This window comes from Pelobates fuscus, chromosome 4, assembly GCF_036172605.1.
Source record: "Pelobates fuscus isolate aPelFus1 chromosome 4, aPelFus1.pri, whole genome shotgun sequence".
Taxonomy (NCBI): domain Eukaryota; kingdom Metazoa; phylum Chordata; class Amphibia; order Anura; family Pelobatidae; genus Pelobates; species Pelobates fuscus.
Window position 1 is genome coordinate 198,297,652 of NC_086320.1, and position 18,763 is coordinate 198,316,414.

The window sequence follows — 18,763 nt, forward strand, 5'->3', positions numbered from 1 at the left end:
ACTGTAAATGAGTAAGCAAAGCTAGAATCTTACTTATAGTTTATGGACCACAATGTTTGCTCTATGGTATTATTGTAGGTGGTGTAAACCACACCTGGTATATATGAAGTAAAATCCAATGTAGCCAGAAGAACCATAAAGCATAATGCAGGATCAAAAAACAGTTGAGATCCACAAAGTGTTTATTAAAATACAAAAAAAAGTTAAACTTAATAAAATAAATTAAAAGCACTGGAACAATGGCTTTCATAATGCATTTTGCCACATAAAAAATGTATCAAGTGATCTGTTCATAAAAATGCCTCCAGGGATACAATTATCTGCATCAAGAGACATTTCACCTATACATGAAGAATTGCTAGGTATAAGAATATTTTCAAATCTCTCGGCATGTACAATCCAGAAACATCATACATCATACATTTCCGCCTCTACACTACATCAAAATAATCTGCAGTACTGTTGGGGTTTCCCTATATGTTTATTGATTATTTATTTATTTATTGGTAATCAACATTTTCATCACTTGAATCAATGACAGTCTTAACACTTTTCGTACGTTGGTATTATCTACAACCTCCATTTCTAAATCATAAGCTCAACCATCAAAATTAAAAAGGGACTGACAACAAATTGGTTGCACATTCCACCAACAAATGATTTCAGCATCGTGTTTTCTTTTTGATGGCAAGCATTTTATTTATATAATTATGCTATCTGGATTCTAGTGTCTACTGTTATGCTTACTTTGTTATTGCCAAGTAGTACTATTCTTGGTCACCTAGCCATTTCTCTATTTGAGATAATGTATAGGTTTATACATCCTGCTGTTTACTTAGCTATGCTGCATTCCTTTGCCCAACATTAAAAAAATTGAACCTCAAACTACCTTATTGTTACATGTATGGAATTAGTATGGGTCACACCTGCACGCCTGGAAACATATTTTTTTGGTGACTCCTGTCACTACTTGTCAGAGTTGGTATTTTAATTGTATCAAATAAATATTTCAATGTGCTGACACATATTTGTCTAAGGTTTAAATATTTATATCCTCGTAATGTAGACAATAAGGGGAAGATGCTTCTTTAAGATAAATTAAGGGTTTACTACTGTGTAACTGCAATGCTAATACACAGGGTTAAATTTGTAACTTGCAGAGAGATATACAGCTTTGATATGGATTAGCAGGACGTCACCAGGATATAACAGAGATGTAATTAAATGGATGCAGAATGGATGTAACCGAATAGACGTGAAATGGATGTAACTGAATGGATGTGAAATGGATGTAACTGAATGGATGTGAAATGGATGTATTCAAATAGCTGTAGAATGGAACAACATCTGAGCATTCTAATGTAAAGTTGTAAAACTTTACATTACAAACACCTAAAAAAACAGATATGTGGACTTTCTAAATACAAATGTCTTACTGGTGTTCCTGGGTTGATGCAATGTTAACATTGGGATATTGCAATGATGTGCTAGTGTTACCTGTGTTGTTGTTGAATATTATAATTAATGAGACATAATTGTTATTGAAGAGTCCACTAGTTGCACTATCATCAATATGTTGATATATATATATATATATATATATATATATATAAAATCAAATAACGTAATAATGTATATTCTCCTCTTTCCATACCTTAACAAAAGGTCTGGACACATTTCCTGAGAGCTCCTCAAGAGGATTTCCTTATACTTTTGCAACTGGCAGCATATAATCCACTAACTGTCCCTTGGACAAGTGCCCAACATCTTACATCAGGTAGATGCACTATTTGAAGCATTCTGGAAGAAACTAAGTGACAGGTGGGCCTCTACCTGCTACTGAGGCCAACAAGTAACCTGCACAGATCCTTGGAAGCACCCAGCGTCGACCAGCCCGAACGAGGCACCTCGAGGAGAGTGAAGAGCACACCTGTCTTGGCACTACATACCTTTGCAGCAAGCATGGAGAGTGGGGGGAGAGAAGCAATTCAACACTAGGAAACCACAGCTGACCCCAAAAGCACTGGACACACAGATTGACGATCTTAGCTGGGACTGTATCATACCCATAACAGGCTGACTGCAAGGCTGAGAATTTTGTTACCTGCTTTAATGTAGCTTGTTGCCTTCTCTTTTTGCCCACCCATTGCTCTTTTCTTTTTCATTTAGTTTATGTGTGCCCAAAAGCCAGCTGTCCTCTTGCTACACTAAACAGACAGCCCGATCATGTCCCTGGAGCTCCCTGGTGTGGTGTACTTTACCGGATACTCATAAAGACACAGCTTAATAAATCTTGATGATCCTACATATTAAGCTTGTTTATTTCATATATGTTTACCCATCCATATTTAGCCTTATTACTTTAACACATAACACTGTGCTGTTTTTCTAGTATTCCATGACACTGATTGTTTTTAAACTGCTTGCTTCAGTTGTTCAGTTGTTGGCACTGCAAGATTATCCGTTCTCTGTACTGTCACGCACAACAAAAATTAAGAATTAAAAAAAAAAATGTGTAGATCACAATTTAATTTTAGCACATCACAGGAGGCTTCCTATTTTGCATTAACTTTCTTTACTTTTACTCCAGCAGCAAATCTTGAAATGTGGTTCACTAATATTTGGAGCATTAAGATTATTTGTTACACTGTGCCTGCCACACCTGTCAAGTCTCCCCTAATACACAAACTTCTAATATTGTTCCACCTCTGAGGCTATTATTTTTGTAACAGACCCCATTATTTCGCATGGCATCCCTGAGCAGAGTCTAAAGAATTGGTAGGCAACCTTCAGCACCCCAGATGTTGTGGATTACATCCCGCATAATGCTCTTACATCCATAATGCTGGCAAAGCATCATGGGAGGTGTAGTCCAAAACTACTGGAGTGACGAAGGTTGCTTATGCCTGGTCTAAAGTATGATATCTGTAACTGTGATAAAATGAACTCTAAGCCTACTGAACAGCGATGTGTCGAGCATTAGATACACTGAATGACACGCTGAATAATTAGTATATAGTGATGTACCAAACTGTCCGCCGGCGAACAGTTCCCGGCGAAATTAGCGTGTTCGCGTTCGCCACGGCGGGCGGACACATGCGCAGTTCGATCCGGCCCCTATTCGTCATCATTGGGCAAACTTTGACCCTGTGCCTCTCGGTCAGCAGACACATTCCAGCCAATCAGCAGCACTCCCTCCCTTCCACACCCTCCAACATCCATTTTCGATTCATTCATATAGCGTGCTTTTAAAACCAAAATTTTTTTTCACTGTTATAGATTGAATAGCAGTTACTTGTCTTCAAGCGGCTCTGTCAGTCCTTCCTTCAGTGTGTGCTCTGCAGAACTGTTCCAGTGCACATTGCCAATCATATCTGGTGTCTCTATAGCGTGCTTTTAAAACCAAAATTTATTTTTCACTGTTATAGATTGAATAGCAGTTACTTGTCTTCAAGCGGGTGTCTCAGGCCTACAGTGTTTGCTCTGCAGAACTGTTACAGTTCACATTGCCAATCATATCTGGTCTCACAGTAGCTTGCACGCATATTACCACTAATCCCCAAAAAATTGACAGGCAGAGGCAGGCCACCCCGCAGGGGCCGTCGTGGTCGTGGTGCTGTGATTCCCTTTTGCCCTAGAATAATGCCCAGTTTTCAGAAGCCACGTACCCTGAACTTGAAAAGTTCTGAGGACTTAGTTGACTGGCTAACACAGGACACCCAATCTTGTACAGCCTCCGCTCGGAACCTTGACGCACCATCCTCCTCCAGCTTAGCTTCAGGCACCTCTCAAGATAGCACTCACCCGCCTGCCGCCACCACCAAAACTAGCACCACAGCCGCTTTACTTGGTATGTCAGAGGAGTTATTCACACACCCGTTTGAAGAAATGAGTGATGCGCAACCATTATTGCTAGAGGATGTAGATAACAGGGATATGTCTCAGGCAGGCAGAATTAAACACATGGAGGTACGGTGTGATGATGATGATGTTGTACCCGCTGCTGCTTCCTTTTCTGAGTTGTCAGATACAAGCGAAGCGGTTGATGATGACGATGCGTCCATGGATGTCACGTGGGTGCCCGCTCGGCAAGAAGAAGAACAGGGCGAAAGTTCAGATGGGGAGACAGAGAGGAGGAGGAGACGAGTTGGAAGCAGGGGGGGGTCGTCGCAAGGAGCTAGTGGCACAGTCAGACAGCATGCATCGGCACCCGGGGTCAGCCCGACAGCACGTCAATCAACGCATGCAGTGTCCACCACCAGAATGCCGTCAATGCAGAGCTCAGCAGTGTGGCATTTTTTTTGTGTGTCTGCCTCTGACAACAGCGATGCCATTTGCAACCTGTGCCAAAGGAAACTGAGTCGTGGGAGGTCCAACACCCACCTAGGTACAACTGCTTTGCATAGGCACATGATCTCACATCACAAACGCCTATGGGATCAACACATGAGTACAAGCAGCACGCCTACTCTAAGCCGCCATCCTCCTCCTGGTCCAGCATCTTCAGCCACGTCAACCACTGCTGTCCTTCTTGCCCCCTCTCAACCATCCGCCACTCCGTCTCCCGCCTTGAGCAGTTCCCGCTCATCTGCCCACAGTCATGTGTCTGTCAAGGACATGTTTGAGCGTAAGAAGCCAATGTCACCAAGTCACCCCCTTGCCCAGCGTCTGACAGCTGGCTTGTCCGAACTATTAGCCCGCCAGCTTTTACCATACAATCTGGTTGAGTCTGAGGCGTTCAAAAAATGTGTAGCTATTGGGACACCGCAGTGGAAGGTACCAGTCCGGAATTTCTTTTCACAAAAGGCAATCCCCAACTTGTACTCGATTGTGCAAAAGGAAGTCATGGCATGTCTGGCACACAGTGTTGGGGCAAGGGTCCATCTGACCACTGATACCTGGTCTGCAAAGCATGGTCAGGGCAGGTATATCACCTACACTGCGCATTGGGTAAACCTGCTGACGGCTGACAAGCAAGGAATGCGTGGCATTGCAGAGGAGTTGGTGACACCGCCACGAATTGCAGGCAGTCCTGCTGCCACCTCCTCTACTCCTCCTACTCCATCCTCTTCCATAACCTCCTCGGCTGAGTCCTCTTGTGCCGCTGCTTCTTGCTCCACATCAACGGCACCCCCCCCAGCTCCCCAGGTACTATTCCACATCCCGGATACGGCAGTGTCACGCCGTCTTGGGTTTGACTTGCTTGAAAGCAGAGAGTCACACCGGACAAGCACTCCTGTCCGCCCTGAACGCACAGGTGGAAAAGTGGCTGACTCCGCAGCAACTGGATATCGGCAAAGTGGTGTGTGACAACGGAAAAAATTTGATAGCGGCATTGAAGTTGGGCAAGTTGACACATGTGCCGTGCATGGCACATGTGTGTAATCTGATCGTACAACGCTTTGTGCATAAGTACACAGGCTTACAGGACGTCCTGAAGCAGGCCAGGAAGGTGTGTGGCCATTTCAGGCGTTCCTACACGGCCATGGCTCACTTTGCCGATATCCAGCGGTGAAACAACATGCCAGTGAGGCGCTTGATTTGCGACAGCTCTACACGTTGGAATTCAACACTCCTAATGTTCGACCGCCTGCTCCAACAAGAAAAAGCTGTTAATGAATATTTGTATGACCGGGGTGCTAGGACAGCCTCTGGGGAGCTGGGAATTTTTTTGCCACGTTACTGGACGCTCATGCGCAATGCCTGTAGGCTCATGCGTCCTTTTGAGGAGGTGACAAACCTAGTCAGTCGCAACGAAGGCACCATCAGCGACATCATACCATTTGTTTTCTTCATGGAGCGTGCCCTGCGAAGAGTGCTGGATCAGGCTGTAGATGAGCGTGAAGAGGAAGAGGAAGAGTTGTGGTCACCATCACCACCAGAAACAGCCTTATCAGCATCGCTTGCTGGACCTGCGGCAACGCTGGAAGAGGATTGTGAGGAAGAGGAGTCAGAGGAGGATTGTAGCTTTGAGGAGGAGGAGGAGGAGCAAGACCAAACACAACAGGCATCCCAGGGTGCTCGTTGTCACCTATCTGGTACTGTGGTGTTGTACGTGGCTGGGGGGAAGAACATACCTTCAATGACATCAGTGAGGAGGAGGAACGGGAAATGAGTAGCTCGGCATCCAACCTTGTGCAAATGGGGTCTTTCATGCTGTCCTGCCTGTTGAGGGACCCTCGTATAAAAAGGCTGAAGGAGAACGACCTGTACTGGGTGTCCACGCTACTAGACCCCCGGTATAAGCAGAAAGTGGCGGAAATGTTACCGAATTACAACAAGTCGGAAAGGATGCAGCATTTGCAAAATAAATTAAAAAGTATGCTTTACACAGCGTATAAGAGTGATGTCACAGCACAACGGGAATCTAACAGGGGGAGAGGTGGAAGTCATCCTCCTCCTCCTCCTCCCACGACCACGCCGGCAAGGACAGGACGCTTTAAAGACGTGTTGTTGATGGAGGACATGCGGACCTTTTTATGTACTATGCATCGCCACAGCCCTTCGGGATCCACCCTCAGAGAGCGACTCGACCGACAGGTAGCAGACTACCTCACCTTAACTGCAGATATCGACACTCTGAGGAGCGATGAACCCCTTGACTACTGGGTGTGCAGGCTTGACCTGTGGCCTGAGCTATCCCAATTTGCGATAGAACTTCTGGCCTGCCCCGCTTCAAGTGTCCTGTCAGAAAGGACCTTCAGTGCAGCAGGAGGTATTGTCACTGAGAAGAGAAGTCGCCTAGGTCAAAAAAGTCTAGATTACCTCACCTTTATTAAGATGAATGAGGGATGGATCCCGAAGGGACTGACACTGGGCGATACATTCGCTTAAAAAAGGCCTGATGAGATGAGCTGCCTTGGGCTAAAAATGGTCCACACGCTGCTGTATTTTAGCTCTGAATGACGTTTGACTTGCGTGACTTATCCGCCACCAACTAGGGTTCAAGCCGCCATGGTTTAGGGCACTTTCTGCCTGTGAAACAAACATCAATTTTTCTGGCCGCTGCTACAGCAGCGGCTGCAACAATACCAAATTTTTCAGGCATGTGTACATGCCTAATTTTTAGGCCCACTGGTGCAGCACTGTGGCTTCAAAAACCAAACCAAAAATTAAAATCCTCCAAGATGGCACCAATATACCAGTGGTCTAAGCATCTTCCCACCTTGGCCTAAAAATCTCTGCCATTTACACGTCCACTGATAGGAGACGCGGAAGGTATTAAACTGATATGAACAATACTCCACTCCTATCAGTAGGTCCATCCCATTGTGATTTATGCCCCCCACCCACCGCGCAGAGATGGGGGCCGGGGGGGAGGAAAGTAGGCCCCCCCATTGTGATTTATGCCCCCCACCCACCGCGCAGGGGTGGGGGCCGAGGGGGGGAGGACAGTAGGTCACCCCATTGTGATTTATGGCCCCCACCCACCGCGCAGGGGTTGGGGAGGACAGTAGCTCCCCCCAGTGTGTATCAGGGGCTTTGAGGACAGGTGTCAATCCATACCTGCCAAGTGACCCTATGTAGGGGGAACAGTCTCTATTCTGCTCTGTGTCAGTGTGTATCATGGTCTCTGTGGACAGGGAACAGTCCCTATTCTGCTCTGTGTCAGTGTGTATCATGGTCTTTGTGGACGGGGAACAGTCTCTATTCTGCTCTGTGTCAGTGTGTATCATGGACTCTGTGGACAGGGAACAGTCCCTATTCTGCTCTGTGTCAGTGTGTATCAGGGGTTTTGAGGACAGGTGTCAATCCATATCTGCCAAGTGACCCTATGTAGGGGTAACAGTCCCTATTCTGCTCTGTGTCAGTGTGTATCATGGTCTCTGTGGACAGGGAACAGTCTCTATTCTGCTCTGTGTCAGTGTGTATCATGGTCTCTGTGGACAGGGAACAGTCTCTATTCTGCTCTGTGTCAGTGTGTATCAGGGGTTTTGAGGACAGGTGTCAATCCATATCTGCCAAGTGACCCTATGTAGGGGGAACAGTCCCTATTCTGCTCTGTGTCAGTGTGTATCAGGGGTTTTGAGGACAGGTGTCAATCCATATCTGCCAAGTGACCCTATGTAGGGGTAACAGCCCCTCTGTGTCAGTGTGTATCATGGTCTCTGTGGACAGGGAACAGTCTCTATTCTGCTCTGTGTCAGTGTGTATCAGGGGTTTTGAGGACAGGTGTCAATCCATATCTGCCAAGTGACCCTATGTAGGGGGAACAGTCCCTATTCTTCTCTGTGTCAGTGTGTATCAGGGGTTTTGAGGACAGGTGTCAATCCATATCTGCCAAGTGACCATATGTAGGGGGAACAGTCCCTATTCTGCTCTGTGTCAGTGTGTATCATGGTCTCTCTGTGGACAGGGAACAGTCTCTATTCTGCTCTGTGTCAGTGTGTATCAGGGGTTTTGAGGACAGGTGTCAATCCATATCTGCCAAGTGACCCTATGTAGGGGGAACAGTCCCTATTCTTCTCTGTGTCAGTGTGTATCAGGGGTTTTGAGGACAGGTGTCAATCCATATCTGCCAAGTGACCCTATGTAGGGGGAACAGTCCCTATTCTGCTCTGTGTCAGTGTGTATCAGGGGTTTTGAGGACAGGTGTCAATCCATATCTGCCAAGTGACCCTATGTAGGGGGAACAGTCTCTATTCTGCTCTGTGTCAGTGTGTATCAGGGCTGGGCTTTGAGGACAGGTGTCAATGTTAGGTGATTTCTGCCCTTTATGGATTAAAAGCAGACTCTGCATCAACTGTGCAATTTTCCATGGGAGTTTTGCCATGGATCCCCCTCTGGCATGCCACAGTCCAGGTGTTAGTCCCCTTGAAACAACTTTTCCATCACTATTGTGGCCAGAAAGAGTCCCTGTTGTTTTTAAAATTCGCCTGCCCATTGAAGTCAATGGTGGTTCGCCGGTTCGCGAACATTTGCGGAAGTTCGCGTTCGCCGTTCGGGAACCGAAAATTTCGGGTTCGCGACAACACTATTAGTATATGATGGACCAGAATGGTGATGTCCTATATTAAATTATTTAGCAATGATGAGCAGATAGATGAATAAAAAGGAAGCAAGAATGAAAAAGATGTTTGTTTTTTTCCACAAAGATAATAATTTAATTGAAAAAAAATTAATGTGGCTTGATTAAATGTAGTTTCATTTATTGTAGTGAAGTTAATTAAATGGATTCATCCTGTATAGTATGGCTGCAGCATGAGCAACAAAAAATATTTAGCAAAGCTTTTTAAAATTCTTTATATTCAGAGTAAAATTTATTTATATCATGTTAGTTGTGCTAGTGGTTTGACTTTCAAAATACACAAAAAAAATAGAAGTAATTGGGAGTATTCCTGCCTCCTAGTTTTATTTCTGTAGTCCGAACTGGATAAGAAATATAAAACAAAAAAAAAATAAAACAATTGAAAGAAAATATGTTAGGATTTGTGCTTTTTAGATACGTTATATGTCTATAAAATACAGTTTTCCGAAGTCCCAGCAAGCATCTCTCAAACCCATTAAAAAAACCCAAAAAAACCCCATAAAGCTTTTAGATATAAATATATCACACTATATAATCTATTAATTTTGTAAGTTAGTTCCCAATGTGCTGTGAAAATAAACCATGCTGAAGTAATACAGACAGTGATTCACCGGACTTCTGCCATCAAAACAATGATCCATAATGAGACAGCTAACGGTCACCTCTGTGAGTTGACTCACAAGGTCAGTAAATTGGCAGTGAAAAAAACAATGTTCATATAAAAAATAAAGAGAACCATCATTAAATTGGCTTTAAATATGTCACAAATTTCTTGTAACAATGCTGACTTTAAGTGTCACTTTTAAAGTGTCGAGCATCATGATAGCAACACTATATATTGAAGGGTCTACTTTCAAAAGAGGATGGCATCATTATAATACTCTATGTAACAGTGTGTGTCATTACAGTACAGTGAAAAAGAGAGTTTCCCCGACCCTGGAGCAGCATGGTGGAACAGAAGGGTTTCCTAGAATCCTTGTGCATCACCTTGAATATAGATACTCGCTAACTCTTAGCAACATCTAAGTACTTCTCCATTTTAAATGAAAGTCCCCTCAGGCATTACATTGAATTCTCCTTAATTTCAACCTTAATCTCAACAGCAGCATTTCAAATGGAGTTATGAGCAGCCTTGATAGACAGCTTCATTTTTAATACAAAACATCTCAAATGATGTTTGACAATTTACATTGGTGGGACTGTTTAGACTATTTTGAATGCACAGTCAATGACACCCAAGATATGCCTCCATTTATAACACAGATGCATAGTTATTAAATCAAACTAAATAAAATTGACAGCAATTCTAATAACATATTGCATAATTAAGGTCTTGGAGTATGTTGTTCAGAAATAAAGTAAAAGGTTATCCTTGTTAATATTATAAATAAGCACACATTACACAGTACACATTGTGTTACCTTAGTATGCTTAAACATGTATATATCTAAATTAATGGTACTGTAAGTATAACCTTAAAAGGTTATTGCTAGGTTAAGCAAGAATGGTCTTATGAGCTTTTTCATTAATGAAGTGGGTTGCTTATTATTTATATGTTTAGAGTGTTCTCAACACCTGACTTTTTGGTTAACTCATAACTCATTAGTTCCAATTCAATATTCAAATTAAATATTGTAAACTATTCTAAAACTAACAAACTAATCTACAGTAAGTCAAGTAATTGGTCTTTAAAGTCCACATTGAAGGTTTATTTTTTCAAAAATGTAGAATCTTTAGGAAAACTGCACAATGTGTTGTGTTAGCATTTCAGCAGTCGTAAGAAATTATATACCTCTTTGGAAAAAAAATGCCATATCAGCATCAAACTAAAAAGGAACAAAATACTGTGCAGAAAGTCATGCAAATTACACACAAATAAATTCCGTGTATAAATACACATAGTGTGAAGAAAATAGCCTGTTATTCAAGACTTTTATTGCCATTCAAGACTTTTGACATTTTATTGGTTCGGTAGCTGTAACTACCGAACACCAACCACCTTCCTGGCTCATTATCGTCAAAGAAAACAGTCGATTAAGCGTTCTACCTGTGTTTGCACGAAAGGAGGAAGCGGGACTTGGTCGTCAAGTGTCTGGAACTAAAATTGGACACTCGACTTCCCGAACACCGGTCAAACCATACGAACGCCTGCTTCCTTTTCCCGAACAGCCAGGAGAGTGCTGTTCGGTAGTTTGGATCCCACGAACCAGGGGAACAATTGCTCCTATGAGCCAGGGGGATCTGTTCGTGCATTTGTTCATTTTTATGACTTTTCAAAATAGACCGACCGCACAGCCTAAATTCATGGACCTGTTTTTTGGGCAGGAGTTTCGTGTGCGGTCGGTCAAATGGGACTTCCATAAAATTCAAAAACCCCTGAACTGATCTGGGTGATTTTTGGATATGTTGGTCACCCAGATCAGGGCTATCAGGGGATGTTACTTTTTGAGGATACTGTGTGTTTTAGGGTACTTTCCAAGTTTTGGGGAAAATATGTTTTTAATGCCTGGAGATAATTGAGTTACCCAGTTAGCTGACTCACAGGTATTGAGGAGGGGATTGTCTGTTTGCATTGGGAGTGTTCATCTTTGTCACTGTAATATTATTGCTGTAACCTTTGTGTCCCTGTCCCCCACAAGGTCGATGTGGGAGTGCCCCTTGCATGGGGACTTGCATAAAAGCCAGTGTGGCACCATTAAAATTCATTCATATTGTACCCTTCATGAAGTCTAGGCTCATGTTTGGATAACCATCTACTTGCTGGGGAGAAACTACTTGGAAGTTGTATTTGTCTGAAACCATTCGTATCTACACACGAACTGCAGCTATAATCACTCAGGCTCAGCAGTTCGGGAGGGATAGAAGAACAGGGTATATACTATACCAGCATTCGTAACACTTCCTATATACACCCACTAGAATTGCAAACAGCAAATCTAAAACAATATACAATATAAAGGTAATTTACCATTCCCCCACATTAGGGCAGGCTATGCCATCCATAAAAAGGAGGCCTTTAACGCTGTTAGGGCAGTATAGCATGCCCTAATGAACAGGCCCTCCCTCTAGTCAAGGTGATTGTGGCATGATTGACAGATTTGGCTGATAGGGGACTGCCTCGGTTGTTAGGCAGATCCTCCAATATATAAATAAAAGCAAGCTAATTATATATAAATAACACATATTTTACACTTAGAATGAAATATATCTATTGCATTATAATACTTATATAAATATTAACATCAAAACACACTTGGAATTGATTTACAAGTGTATTTATATGTATATAATTATATTTTTCTATTAATTATATATTATCGGTAAAAGTACAGTTTTTGTATGTAAAATGCATGGGAAAAAACAAATATGAACATTACGTTTGGCCAGAGTTTATGTAAAAAAGGCTGGACATACTGCATACCGGGAACATGTGGGGTACCTATGGGAATGTGAGGGAATGTGGGCATCAGAACTAAACCACATAGCGATGGAAAAGTGTTGTATGGTCTGATGTTTTTTTTTTTTTTTTTTATACCAGGTGGATAGCCCAGTGCGTGTGTGTCATTTACTTGGGGAAGAGACGGCAGCAAGATGAGCTATGGGGAAAAGGCAGTGTTATGCTCTGGAAAATGATCTACTGGAAAACCTTGTGTACTGGCATTCATGTGAATGTTACTTTGACATGTACCACCTACCTTGAAATTGGTGTCGATTACGTACACCCATTCATGGTAACGGTTTTCCCTGATAACAATGGTATCTTTCAGCAGTAATAATGCACCCTGCCCACTGCAAAAAATGTTCAAGAATAGTTTGAGGAACATGTCTAAGAGTTTACAGTGGTACCTTGGGCTCCAAATCCACCAGATCTCAATCCGATTCATCATCTGTGGAATGTGCTAGAACAACAAATCCAATCCATTGAGGCCTCAACCCGTAACTTGCAGGACTTAAATTATCTGCTGCTAAAGTCTCTGTGCCACATACCACAGGACATGTTCGTGGGTCTTGTGGAGTCCATGCCTTTATGTTTTGGCAGCAAGATGGGGATCTATATGATATTTGACATGTGGTTTTAATGTTGTGGCTGATCAGTGTATGAACCCCACAAAAAGTCATACAGAACAGAACATAGTACAATCTGTATAAATAATACATATGTAGTATATCTACTCACACTTGTAAGAGCCAAGTAATTAAGATTACTGGATCTTAATATTCTTTATTTATATACATAAAAGTAAGCTAACCAACCTAAACTACACAGAGATAAAAACAAGGTAGAAAGCCAAAAATAGCCCAGCTTGCAATCTTCCCTATTACCTCTCTCTCCACTGATGTCATAGTCCCTTGTGCCACTCCTATGAGTGTGCCCTCTGATCCTAACCACATATGTGTGTGATGCTTCCTTAGTTCCATCCACTTATGATGCGGGTGTATTAACAAACCAGTGCCATGTAATAATCCCGCAACTCTCCAATTTACTGAACCGTAGCTTCCTATTGTTTAGGTTACTGTGCTAAAAAAAACACTGGTGGAGATAAATAGATGGAAAGATAAATAAGGAGAAATACAATTAAGCACCCTATTGAGAGCTGCAATGTAAATCAAATTTAAAATATCAAGATATCAAACAAATTTATCAAACCCAATCTTATTTTATATCAAATCTACAAATGTTTTTTAAAAACAACATGTCATGTAAAGAGCAGCAATATTGATATTACATATTAAAGCAACAGAGATTCATGTCAGAACCATGCAGGAGATTTATTCAATATACTAAACATGATAAAATAAAAAAAATGTGATGCAATTTATAAAATAATTTTAAAATAAATTAAAGGATATTTTTAAATTACTTTTGTGTTTCTATTTGTCTTTTGGGGTCAGGCCCGGACTGGCCATCGGGCATACCGGGCAAATGCCCGGTGGGCCGCGATGGCCGTGGGGCCGAGGCCGGCAGGGGAGATCACAGGATCTCCCCTGACAGCCCCTGCAGGGCCAGCGCTATCCGAGCGCCGGCCCTGCTGTGTGTCTCCATGGGCCGGTGGGGAGATCAAAGATCTCCCTCACTGGCCCACAGGCACTGTTAAGGGCGGCCGCTGGCTGGGGAGTGTGGGAGGGAGGAGAGGACCGGCGGAGCTCTATCCAGCAGCTCCGCCGGGTCCTCTCGCGAGGTCTGAGCGTTACCGCGGCAACGCTCAGATCTCGCGAGAGTGAACTCTAGCCAGCAGGGGCTAGAGTTCACTCTCACCACTGGACCACCAGGGAAGGATGGCAGCATGGCACCCCACCCACAGGCAGAACGGACCCCCCCTCCCAGGATAACGGTAAGAAGGGAGGGGGGGGGATATAACTTTTTTTTTTTATTTATTTAAATAAAAACATCACACTAACAGCCCCCTCACACACACATCACCCCCAGCCACACACACATCACCCCCAGACACACACAGCACCCCCAGACACACACACAGCACCACATGTGTGTCTGGGGGTGCGGTGTGTGTCTGGGTGCTGTGTGTGTGTCTGGGGGTGCTGTGTTTGTGTCTGGGTGCTGTGTGTGTGTCTAGGTGCTGTGTGTGTGTCTGGGGGTGCTGTGTGTGTGTGTCTGGGTGCTGTGTGTGTGGCTGGGGGTGATGTGTGTGTGAGGGGGCTGTTAGTGTGATTTTTTTTATTTAATAAAAAAAATACTTACATTTAAATAAAAAAAAATCACACTAACAGCCCCCTCACACACACACATCACCCCCAGACCCACACAGCACTCCCAGACACACCGCACACATCACCTTCAGACACACACAGCACCCTCACTCACACACAGCACCCTCACACACAGCACCCTCACACACAGCACCCTCACTCACACACAGCACCCTCAGACAGACAGCACCCTCGCTCACACACACACACATATATATATATATATATATATATATATATTATATAAAATAACCCTCAGTGAGTTAACAGACAAAGAAAATTAGAAACCTAGAATGTGATGGCAGATAAAAACACCCTCACACACAGCACCCCTCTTACATACACACACACTGCGCCCCTCACACATACAATACATCCACATATATATATATATATATATATACACACACACACCACTACACACATTACGCTCCAGATACACGCTAGATCCCTTACCCTATATGCACTCTTAATCCTCTATATACACACACACACACACACACACACACACAAACAGAATCTCCTATACACACTCTTGGTCCTTTACACACTAGATCTCCTACACACACACACACTGCACCACCTACACACACACACACACACTACATTCCTTGTCAGAAAACACATACAACATTCTCTAAACACACCCTCTCTACAACCCCTACACACACTACGTCACCTATACACACACTACAGCCCGTATGCACACACTCGCTACATCCCCTATAACACTATGCCCCCTATACACACACTCTCTACAGCCCCTAGCCACACATATTACACCACAAACACAAATGAAATTGACCTATTTACACAATACCACACCACACTCTACACACACGCAATCCCACATGCACCATACACTTTCCTGTCCCTTTTGTCCTCTGGTATCTCACCTGTGGAGACACCAGAGACAATTTAAAAGCAAACACAGCGCAAGCATGTTATTAAATTTGCTTGCGCTGTGCAGAACAAATACAGGGCTTTTTTCTAATGCCAGAGCTCTTCAGCGGGGCTCTGTGTATTGAACCAACATGCTCACTTTGAGAGGGGGCGTGATTGTCATTAGTGATGACAAAACACACCCTCTCTGGCCCCGCCCCCTTCTTAGGGGGCCGCTCTGATTGAAAAATGCCCGGGCCTAATTTCTTTCCCAGTCCGGCCCTGTTTGGGGTGCATAGACTTCTTCCAAAAATGGACACCTCACAAGAGACAAATCCACTACAATATTTGTACTAACAAAGTAGCACCTAATATATATGTACAGCAAATCACTTATCATTGCTAATCTCAGCGAGGGTGGAGAGGTAGCTATAGCAAGATAGGTACAGTGAGGAATAAAAGTTGAGTAAATCTTATTTATTTTACAAGTAATGGGGGATGCCTCAATCAAAATCGCTGAAAATAAATCACATTAGAAATTCATGTTTGTATGCTATGTTTATACAAGAAGCAAGAGGCTGGTGCTAAGTCCCAAGGGCTTGCAGCATCCATTAAAAGTAGTACCAGGGTTGGAAAACAGTCATTAAGTTGTGATTTGCTGCTCCTATTAAGAATAAATGGAAATATTAGCTGCTACATAAAAACTTGCTTTACATAACAGCAGCTGATAATTCCTTGTCATTACAAATCTTGCAGTCAGTAAACATTTACTACTCGAACGGTATTGACAGGCATTATAGAGAGTAATGGATGTCCGGTAAAAAAAAGAAGCATCAACAGTGGAAACAAGTCTTGTGAGGTGTGCCTTGGGGGTAAGGCATGTTAACCTAACAGGTGTGCATGACATTACAGATGGCTAATAGCCTAGAGATGCACATGCTCACAATTTACATGTGAACCTGTGCCTTTTCCATTTTTCATTATGTGTGTTGTTTTGCTCTAGTGACTAGTGTGCAGTGATCAGTATAAGTAACTCAGAGCTTCTAGCACGGAACTGAAATATATTTAATAACCTGCACTCAGAATGAATTTCTATTTGTTTATATAGGCATTCCAATGTAATTCTTCTAATAAAGGTCTTGGTATTGTAAATTTAAATAATGTGCTTATTTCTATAACTTATGCATATATGGAAGAAAATATTAAATTCTCCCTAGTGTGGTTAAATTTTATACAGTAATTTTTTCATTGTTTAGTGCAATATTTTTGTAGTGGGAGCACCAAACATCACAGTTATGCTCTGATAGGTAATTTCAGAAGAAATGCAGGGTTCGTGCCAGTTTCTATGACAACAATTTTGAATTGCTTTTTTTCCATTTTGTTTAAACACATACGATGGTGCCTCCAATTAAATGTAAGGTACATCTGCCAACACAGCAGCACTTACAGAAAGTCAGATGTGTGTTTATTAATTAAACTTAAAACCACTTTTGGAAAGGCTAAGAAAAACATGCATAATCCCTAGAATGTTATCTAATTCATTGCAGAGCAGCAATGTCTTCAAAACATGCTCAAAAGTAGTATGTGTACGGCTTTGCTATAAGCAATGTTGTTATTGTTCCCTTTATTCACAAAATAAAACATTTCTGTGACCCTGTGCAAACAAATTTAAATTCTGTAGCATGTATAATGCACTATAAAAACACACGTTTTACAGTGATAAATTACATTCCACAAACTTGCTGATCTGTTGATTAAAGGGCTTTACCATTTGCAAAAAAATCTTGCTATTACGGTTACAATGCCCAATTAGGTATTATTAACTAGGTCCGCCCCTTATAATCCTGCAAATAAACTATAAACTTTAATCAAGCTACCCACATTGATTTCCACACTCCTGTTGATGTCACCACTGCCCACTCATGGTGGTCTCATATTGAAGCATTTGATTGGACCTTGTACTGGCACTGAGAACATGTGCACACTCTGAGTCAGGTAGGGGAGGAAGAGTTTGAGGTGGGGAGGGAGAGCACAGAGGGAAGGAGGTGGGGATGGAGAACACATAAATGTAGGAAGGTGGGGAGGGAGAGCACAGAGGGAAGGAGGGAGGGAAGATCAAATCTTCCCCTTGCAGACAGTGTTGCAAGGAGGAAGCTCATTACATCTGTACATATGTTGCCATCAGTATGTTGCCTGAACTTAGAGAGATATTTGCACCCCTGGCAGTGTGTTCCAGACTACATAAGTCACGTGTGCCAGGGGTGTAAAAGTGCAAATATCTCTCTAAGTTCAGGATTTCAAGCAGAAACACTGCACATACAGACTCCTACTTCAATTGCCACTTCTAAAAGTAGAGGTGGTGATGGAGTAACCTTTTAAAATACTATCCTTCATTCCAAGTACATCTTACTGAGTCCAATATTTATCCTACAAACACATACCTAACCTGGCCTCATCAGTGACAAACTAGCATAGGGTCTATTGGAGTTCAGGTTCCATGCAAACACCTTGCAAAAGGCCCACACTGCAAAATGTTTTAGATTTTATTTCTGTGATCTGCTGCTCCTGTGGAATGCTGGGTGCTATAAACACAACTTTTGGTCATGGAGTTACAAATATCATCCCTGGCCTGGCTTATTTTAGAAAATACTGTTCAAAATACCAAAAGGGCCAAAAGTAGTTTGGGTTCTATATATACAATCTGTGCCTCTATTAACAAATGTCCCACTGAACATAGAAGGAGCCTATTTCTTACCCGGGCACTATGTAAACACATCATCTTTGCCCCATTATCCATATGATGGACTCTCTGGGCAGGCAGTGACTACCTATACCCTCTGTTCCCATCGTTTGTTCTGTGCTTCCACTCGCTTGCTTGTGATGATGGATTTTATATACTTGAAATTTATAGTTTAGTATGCACCTGGAAAAGATTGTGTATTTGGCTGAAAAAGTCTTGTTACAAATGTGATCAGGTACATATTCTTCTAGACACATGACTCCATAAATACAAATTCAAGTTTCGTAACTTTATCCATTTTAATTTTCAGCTATATGTAAAAAAAAAAAAAATGAAATTATTTGAAATTCGTATCACTTTGAAGAAAAGTATTTGTCACGGGAGATGGGACTCCTCGTATGTGT